The sequence below is a fragment of the Melanaphis sacchari genome, unplaced genomic scaffold (assembly GCF_002803265.2).
Source record: "Melanaphis sacchari strain LSU unplaced genomic scaffold, SCAv2.0 Contig1988_pilon_pilon, whole genome shotgun sequence".
In the NCBI taxonomy this organism is placed as follows: Eukaryota; Metazoa; Arthropoda; class Insecta; order Hemiptera; family Aphididae; genus Melanaphis; species Melanaphis sacchari.
In genome coordinates this window covers 140961-149481 of record NW_020270968.1, presented here as the reverse complement: position 1 = coordinate 149481, position 8521 = coordinate 140961, and positions in this window count along the sequence as shown.

The following is an 8521-nucleotide window of genomic DNA, read 5'->3' as shown; positions in this document are numbered from 1 at the left end:
CACACTATACATATTTATTCTCTAAACGGAAAATAATTACATCTAATTATCTAAATAACGTCAATTAACATTGCCAAAATATTTAAAATAATCTACCCACAATACGTTCTAAAGTACCAACTTAATGTTTTAAAAATTATTTTTGTATGGACGTTTTATTTTAAATATAGGTAATAGACATATAAATTATCTATACAAAATACTCTTGAAACTTATTTTTGAACATGGAACACTTTTTATAATAAATACTAATAAATAACATTATTTTTAGAAATTAATTATAAGAAATTATAGTGCAAAAATATTTGTTAGTAGATATTAGTAATATAAATATTAGTAATACTGCATGATAATACAAAATAAAATAAATAAAAAACACGTAATATATTGAATCAACTTATTTAGCAAAAAATAAAAAACAAAATATGAATATTATTTATACTACATGGTTCAAAGTAAAAATTTGAAAAATTTGTATTTAATGTATTAAGGTGAAGATAAAAATAATAATTATTATTCCCAAACTTTTTTTCCGTAATGCCTTTTTTTTTGGACCAAATTGAACCGCAGTGCCCTGCTGTGAATACCATGGAAAACAGAACAAAAAAATACCTATTGATAATGAATTTTATGAATTTTATTAAACCTAATGCAATCAAAACTAAGTACCTCATACTAATCTAATTATAATTATAATTAAAGTATTTTTAAACATAAAAAATATTGCTGTTAGTCATAACAAACATGAATACGTTGCTAACTAATAATTTAAAATGAGAATAAAATTTATTATTTAATTTTCCTTTTAATACAATTAAACCAGAATACAACAAAAAAAATCTTAACGTGGTTGCTTTCAAATATTCTAAATCATCTAATATTCTGGGTAACCTACAAAACTAACGGAACGCAAGATCTGAGATCGACTATTCGATTAGAAATTAATATTTTATTTTGAGTTTTGATTCTAACATCTTTTTTTACCTTTTAACCAAAATAAAGTTCTTATAACTGCTTCATATAACCCATAATCATATATTATGCATTTAGTTTAGTCTAAAGAAACTGTGTTAGCAATATTTACTGATAGAAGTTCTTGTGGGCTTTTTCCTTTACGATAATGTTCTTTATTTTGATTACGAAACGATTCATTACTTCTTAAGCGTTGTTCCCCTTCACATTGAGCAAAAATGCTTATGCTGGTACACTACGTACAAAATTACTTGCTTTAAATTTTAATAAAATTTCATCACAACATAAACCAATGTTTGATAACTCCAAAAGTTCAATAATAAATTAATTAAAAATATGTAAAGAAAGAACCTTGCAATTTGTAGAAATTAGAATGAACAGCATCTTAAGATCGTCAGTCAGCAGTGTCCGGGTAAAAAAATTGTTGGCAAAAATAACAATAATAATAATGATGACTTTCGATAATCGATTGTTCTAGATTTCTTCTATAAATATATTTTTAATAATATTTTTTTAATTATATTTTACGTTATTGTTTACCCATAATAATTGACAGTGGTAAATTATTACGTATATTAAATATTATTATAATACATTGTGTACACAGATATTTATGATATGTGACTTTCCAATATTAGAGCGTAGATATTAATAAATTATAATAATTGAATAATTATTTGTATCAGTTAAATATATAAATTGCGGACGTAAAATATAAAAATTATAATTCTGTACCCAGTGTTTTGTTAAAAATACCATTCAACGTCTTCCTCATATTATGTCTGTATCATGCAACATCTATAGATAACAAATCGTCGACAATAATACAATACTTTATAAAAGCCACTACAAAATTGATATGTCTAGTCAACAATTTTGTGTAAAAAATACCTGGATTTTAATGTACTCGCATTATCAACGTCTTTGTGCCGTCGCACGAATCACTGATACGTTATTTGGCGATCGACTGACGTATGTGTAACGTGTTATTAGTTTTTCAGGTTTTTCTAGTTGTTACTTGTTCATGTTACTAATTGTTCATAATTTATATTCATAAATCATAATTAATAATGTGTGATTCTGACTTGTTTAACTTCTTGACGTCATGGGATTCATCTCAATATATTGATATATTTCAAAGTAAGTTTTATCAACATATTTATAATAGTAACTAATGGGTACTTAGCAGATAAATAGTATAGTAGACTAAACTTATTACTAAAAGTTCTGAAGATATTTAATAGGTACATAAAAGTAGATACCCACATAAAAGTAAGCATACACATGAAATATGAATGTACTTTAAATAATATGTACGTATACACATATAATTAATATATATATATATATATAAAACATTTAGGTGAAAAAAAAAATGTTTTAAGAGATTAACTATGTAGCAATTATATCACTACCTATGTGTGTAATTATAATGTGCACCTAGTATTATAATTAATGAATTTACGATCTTCCAACTTTTTTTTTTTTGTTATATTCTACATAGGTTATTATAACGATTTCGAGTTTAAGAAGTTCGAAATAACCAAGTTCGACTGTAGGTACTTAAAAATTCACATTATTTTATTGTTTTTAGATCCAATGGATTTTTAATTTACATAAGTTCCTTATAATTCTCTTAACAGTTTTCTCAAGAGACATTCTGACTCTAATTTCATCAATTTTAGATACTTCTTATTGAGCATAAATTTAAGACGGATTCACAGTCGAGTAAAAAGTTTTAATTTTAATTTTAGCAATGCCTTTGGTTTTTTTCAATGATAAAAAAATTCATGAAATAGAAAATTAAAATAGTTTTTATATACAGAGTGATCTTAACTCATATTACATCCCATATTTACTTATTATGCTCATTTTTATAAATGTTTAATATAATATTAATATAGTTATACTTAAAACACATTTAATACATGATTATAGTATATAATAATTTTAACTATCATATTATGAAACCTATAGTAGCTATGTGAATTGGAAAAATAAGTATAATATGATTGTATAATATTTGAATGTAGGTATAATAAATATATATCATTTTTATAATATTGATAATACTCGTACACTAAAACAGCAAATAAATTGTGTATTATATTTTGTGATGACACTCATTTCCTGATTATATTATAATTTTATTTATTTTTTTCTTATGGTTTTTTTTCCGTTAACTTATGATATGGTTACCGCGAGGAGATGCGCGGATGCGATCGGTTTTGGTCGGCGCGCGTTTTGGAAATAATTTCATATCAACATTTTAATGGTAAATAATGAATAATAAATTACTTGTATTATTATTTATAAAATCGCACTGAATTATCAGAAGTATTAATTAAAAACAATAATTATAAATTTTATTAGGTATTGATATTTATATTTTAACATTCCATTACTTATATGATTTTTACACACCATTCAATAATCAACTGTACTAGAATAGATCTTGAGTGTATTGCACTTTTCCAAACAAACGTCATTAACAGTCTGATTTTTTATTATGACTGTTAGATGTATAAAATATAATAATAGCCTAGTGCTGTTTATTTTTAATTTGTTGTATCTACAGTATGTAATAAAAACTTCAAACGGATTTTTGTAATGTTAATTATAAAATATATAGTAACAGCCCATGATTATTTATTTTAAAGCTACCTATTGAATATATAAATTTCAGTCGATAAATAAATTTGTATAGTATGTGTAGGTTATATGTTGCTATGTATCTTGTTAGTAGAACGCAGGTCATAATTTCTAAGACCTGCAAAATAAATAAATATAATAAAAACATATGAATTAATTTTTCTAATTTTATTTTCTAAGTCCAACAACCCAGTTGGCAAGACCGGTTCGTATGAAGATAATTAGTCTACTATTATATTCCTTATAACTGGATATGATTAGGCATACATATAGAGTATAGACAGCCACTTTATTCGAAAGAACGAGGGAGGTGTATTGCATACTTGCACCTCATTCTACCTATCCTGTCGTTCGAAACTACCGCACAAATAATAATAATATACGTTCGGGCAAAATAATATGCCTATGCCGTTTTACACATTAATATATATATATAACGTAATTACGATACGTATAATACTAATGGGCGTCCGTTTTCCATAATAATATTGTGTTCACGTTGTAAAAATGTTAATATATTATAACGTACATTATACAGGAGGTAACTACTAACTATACGCATAATTTAATATATATTATTATTTATAACGATATTGCAATTCCCATATACATGCAAGCCGATGACATTGTATACGACTGCCGCAGTTGTTCTCATTAGCGTTATACTCGTATATAAACACAGATACAGGTATTCGACTAAGTGGCTACCTACCTACCTTTTATATTATAATGTAGGCTGGGGAGTCAATGCTTTAATATTTAGCGTATAATATTATAATTATTAGTGTACAACCATGTATGATGCGGTTATCGTTATTTTATCGTCTGACGTTCGCGTGCATCTGCTGCAATATGTACAAACGTGCAATAACTATATATTATAACGAACGTGCTCCTGAGATATCATCACTATTTTTCCATTATTACTTATAAGGTACCGAATTTTGAGGCCGTAAAAAATGCGTTTAGATGACTTAAAAATCAAAAAAAAAAACCTATTTAAGTTTATCAATATAGCTTACTGCAGTTTATTCACTTTTCATATAATAAATATTATTTGATTCAGATCAGCTACGGTATAAAGAACACATCTATTGAATAGTGTATCTATAGTACATTATTTTAATACAAATTGAATTAGAACAGTTAATTATGGTTGGTTAAAAATCTACGGAAAAAATTTCATAAATAAATCAGTTTTTAAGCTTTTTTTCGTAACACACAGAGCTTTTAATACATTATTTCTCTATGACTATGGTAGTGTTAATATTGGTTCATCTTATTGGATATTAATGTGTAAAATCTGAAAGATTCTTTTATAGATTTCATAAAAAATCTTTTTGAATTTCTCTAAACATTGGGTCACACCTTGTACTTCAACAGTGTTGATATTCCAGCACTGGTTAAGTACTGATAGTAAATATTTGTCAATTACTGATAGTATTAATGTTTAGTATATGTATATACTCTATAGATACCTACAGTTATAATATTTCCTATCACAATTGGTGCTGTATTAACTTAAAGTAAGATATTGCAGTTCCAGTCCTGGTAACAGCTGTCTACAAATTGTATATTTTCTAATGCCTGTCCTTACCCCTAAAACTCAGTTTTCCCCACTAAAAAATGTTGTCTGATACTATACAAAATCGGTGGAATCGAATAAGTCTATTTACGCATCACACCTGATATATTGACTTCGTCGAGCCTTTCATTTAGTAATTTATTAATATTTAAAATTATAATCTAAATTGTGGGCAGTTGATTTGTTATCTATTATAGCATTAATCATTATTTGAGTTAAATAATTTTTTCAAATGAATTACATTAATTATATTTTAAATTTATTTTAAAGTACATATTCATATACATCATACCATAGGTATTTTTCTTATAAAATAAATATTATATTCCTAGTGTTACATACATCAATAAATTAATTATTAGAATTAAGAATTGATTAAAATATAAATGCAGTCTATAACTTATTGATAGTTTCTATCAGTTTTATATGTTTAACTCTTCGCGGAAACAATAGGTATATAAATGTAAATATAGTAGCTGACGGTGTTGTTACCGGATTTTTAAATTTTTTTTAGAAAAGAACAGTATTATAGAATATTTACAATCTGTATATATAATAATACAATGAGCAAATTGGATGATAGTAAAATAAGCATGGTAGCAGTATGACTGAAGGTGACGTCTATAATACTCAACTTCAATAGTAGTTGTTTTTATTTATTTTTTATTTTTTTTTAAATTTTTGACTGTTTAAATAAATAAATCACGAGATCAGTTGCATTTAAAACGTCGAGATGGATTATCAGGAATAGTGGTAGAGAACAGATTAAAAATTAGTGGGATAAGGTGTGTGTGTTTGCATGGTAGTTAATAGTAATAATGGAAAAGATTTAATAAAATGCAAATACTAAGATCATTATGCGTAGAAAGTGGTTGCTAACATGCAATGGAGCATTCGTTATTTTTCTTAAATTTAATCGAATGAAATGATTGAAAAATATTTAAGTTTGATACTTTGGCAGCACCCCAAAGTTTTTAATACCATATCATTTCAAGATGAAAATTGATACATACATACAGCTTTTTTCAAAACACCATATTTCAGCAGAATCGACAGGTCCATGGTAATTTAAGCTTAAAATAAATATCATTATAAAATTTAATTTAATGATGATAATAATTCAGACCCTAGTGGCTGATATTACCTAACTTTTTTTCATCGACGTAATTCGAAACTTGTGTCTCATCGTCGCACCCGAAACTGAATAAAGCAGAATTCATTTTCACGTTCAACTGCACGTTTGCACTATATATTGGCGAAAATTGCAGATTTTATAAAATTGCATTTATTTATATTTATTGCATCCGATATCGGTGATAATCTGAAAAGTTTTATTTTTGCGTTTGTAATGACGTATTATGCAGTACGTGATTGTAGAATAATTGTGTAAACGTCGACATAAATCGTAAATAAATGAATAAAACAACTTGTGATTTTTTTCTGATTCTAGTGGAAAATTGTTTGTCACGATACCATAAATTACAAATGAAAAATAAACTTTGGTTATTTAGATTCGTATACTACATTTTTTTTTTTTTTTTGTTTGTTTGGAAAATAATGTAAAACAAACAAAAGTAATCAATACATCTGACCTCCAATAATCGTTTTTATTGTTTATGTATGTATAACAGGTGGTTATAGTTATATTAAATACACTATTTACACGGTCGGTGATAATTATTATATTCAATATTTATTCATTTCATTTGTCCAAACAGTAAATCGTTATGTACATACTATTATATTTGTACCCACCTACCTTAATAATATATATTATGTAAATACTTGTACCTATATATTACGTCGTGACGTGAAAATATATAAATTGTTGTTCATTAATTTTATTATTAATAAATAATTAGCCTGACCGTTTATGAAAATTATTGTGTTAATACACGTTTCGCAGTGATTTAGTAAATGGCTTCCGTATTAAATTTATTGCTGTTTCGTGTTTTGCTACTGAAAAATACTTTTGTATTTGCACGTTGCGCTGAGTAAACGTAATTTCGGTACGAATAGAAAATCACGTCATTCAATTTTCTAATTATTTTCCTACATACACCTACGCAAAAATATAACGCAACTAGCTGACTCGGTTACGCGTTGCTGTGGCTGTTATAATCTATTGAATTAATGCTATACTAAACTATTTACAAAGTTCTTAATTGACAACATGAAAATTATATTTTACAAATGAGGTAGATGACGTTAATTTTTAATAATTATTTTTATTACTTTAAATTATAAAAATTTATAATTTTAATTTAAGCAAGCGCTAATCAGTGTACAGTATTTTTGTTTAACTTATCTTTTGCTAACACAAATAGATTTGATGGTTTCCTTATACGTGAGCATATGACATAAATGACGCTAATTCATTGTACGCTTAATTTATATAAATAAAGATATATCTTTAATCGAGATATGAACTATCCTATTTTTTAAGTTTGATCAAATCACACACAATAGCAAAACAAAATCAAAATCGGTTGTGTAATTCTATATTGCATTGCACGCAAACCCGTTATACGCTTAATTCGTATAAATAGTATTGCATGTATATAAATAAAATTATACGTAGTGATTCACCAAGCAGACTTACTTTATTAAAATTCAGTATTTTGGAATATTTTTAAGTATAAAGCTATACATTCATATAGCTATAGATCAAAATTTGTCCCAGAAGTTTTTGAGTAATTAAATTTTAAGTACTATACGCTAATGATATAAGTTATAAGCAAGTATAACAAGTTTAAGAGTGAAAAATGATTCATGTATTTGTTATTTATTATCTGTAGCAATCGCAGTTGTGAGTGAAAATCCCACTGAATTTTAAATGATTATTTAGGATTTTATTACAGGGAAAGGAAACCACGGTTTCTTAAACACTCTGATAGATATTATCAACAACTACGAGTAGGTATATATTTATATTATTGTTTTCTTGAAACAAAATATGGTGATAAATTGTTTTTCTAATTTGAATAGCCAAGAGAATATTAGCTTGTGGATGGAAAAATTATTGGATTTTTCTAAATCATTTATGGTCTAGGTTCCTCGTTTCATTCAATATCATAACTGATATTTAATCATGGAAAATTTTCCTAATATTTTAATAAATGTAAAACTCAAGAAATTTTGTTTGTAAAACAATTGTATTATAGAATTTTCAAATTTTATTGAAAAAAACTGTTGCTATTCGAGATCCAAAATAAATATAATTTTATTTGAAATTTACAAAGGTTTCTATATAATGTAATTCTAATATATCAATTGATTTTAAAATATTGTTTCTTGTGTATATGGTTCGTA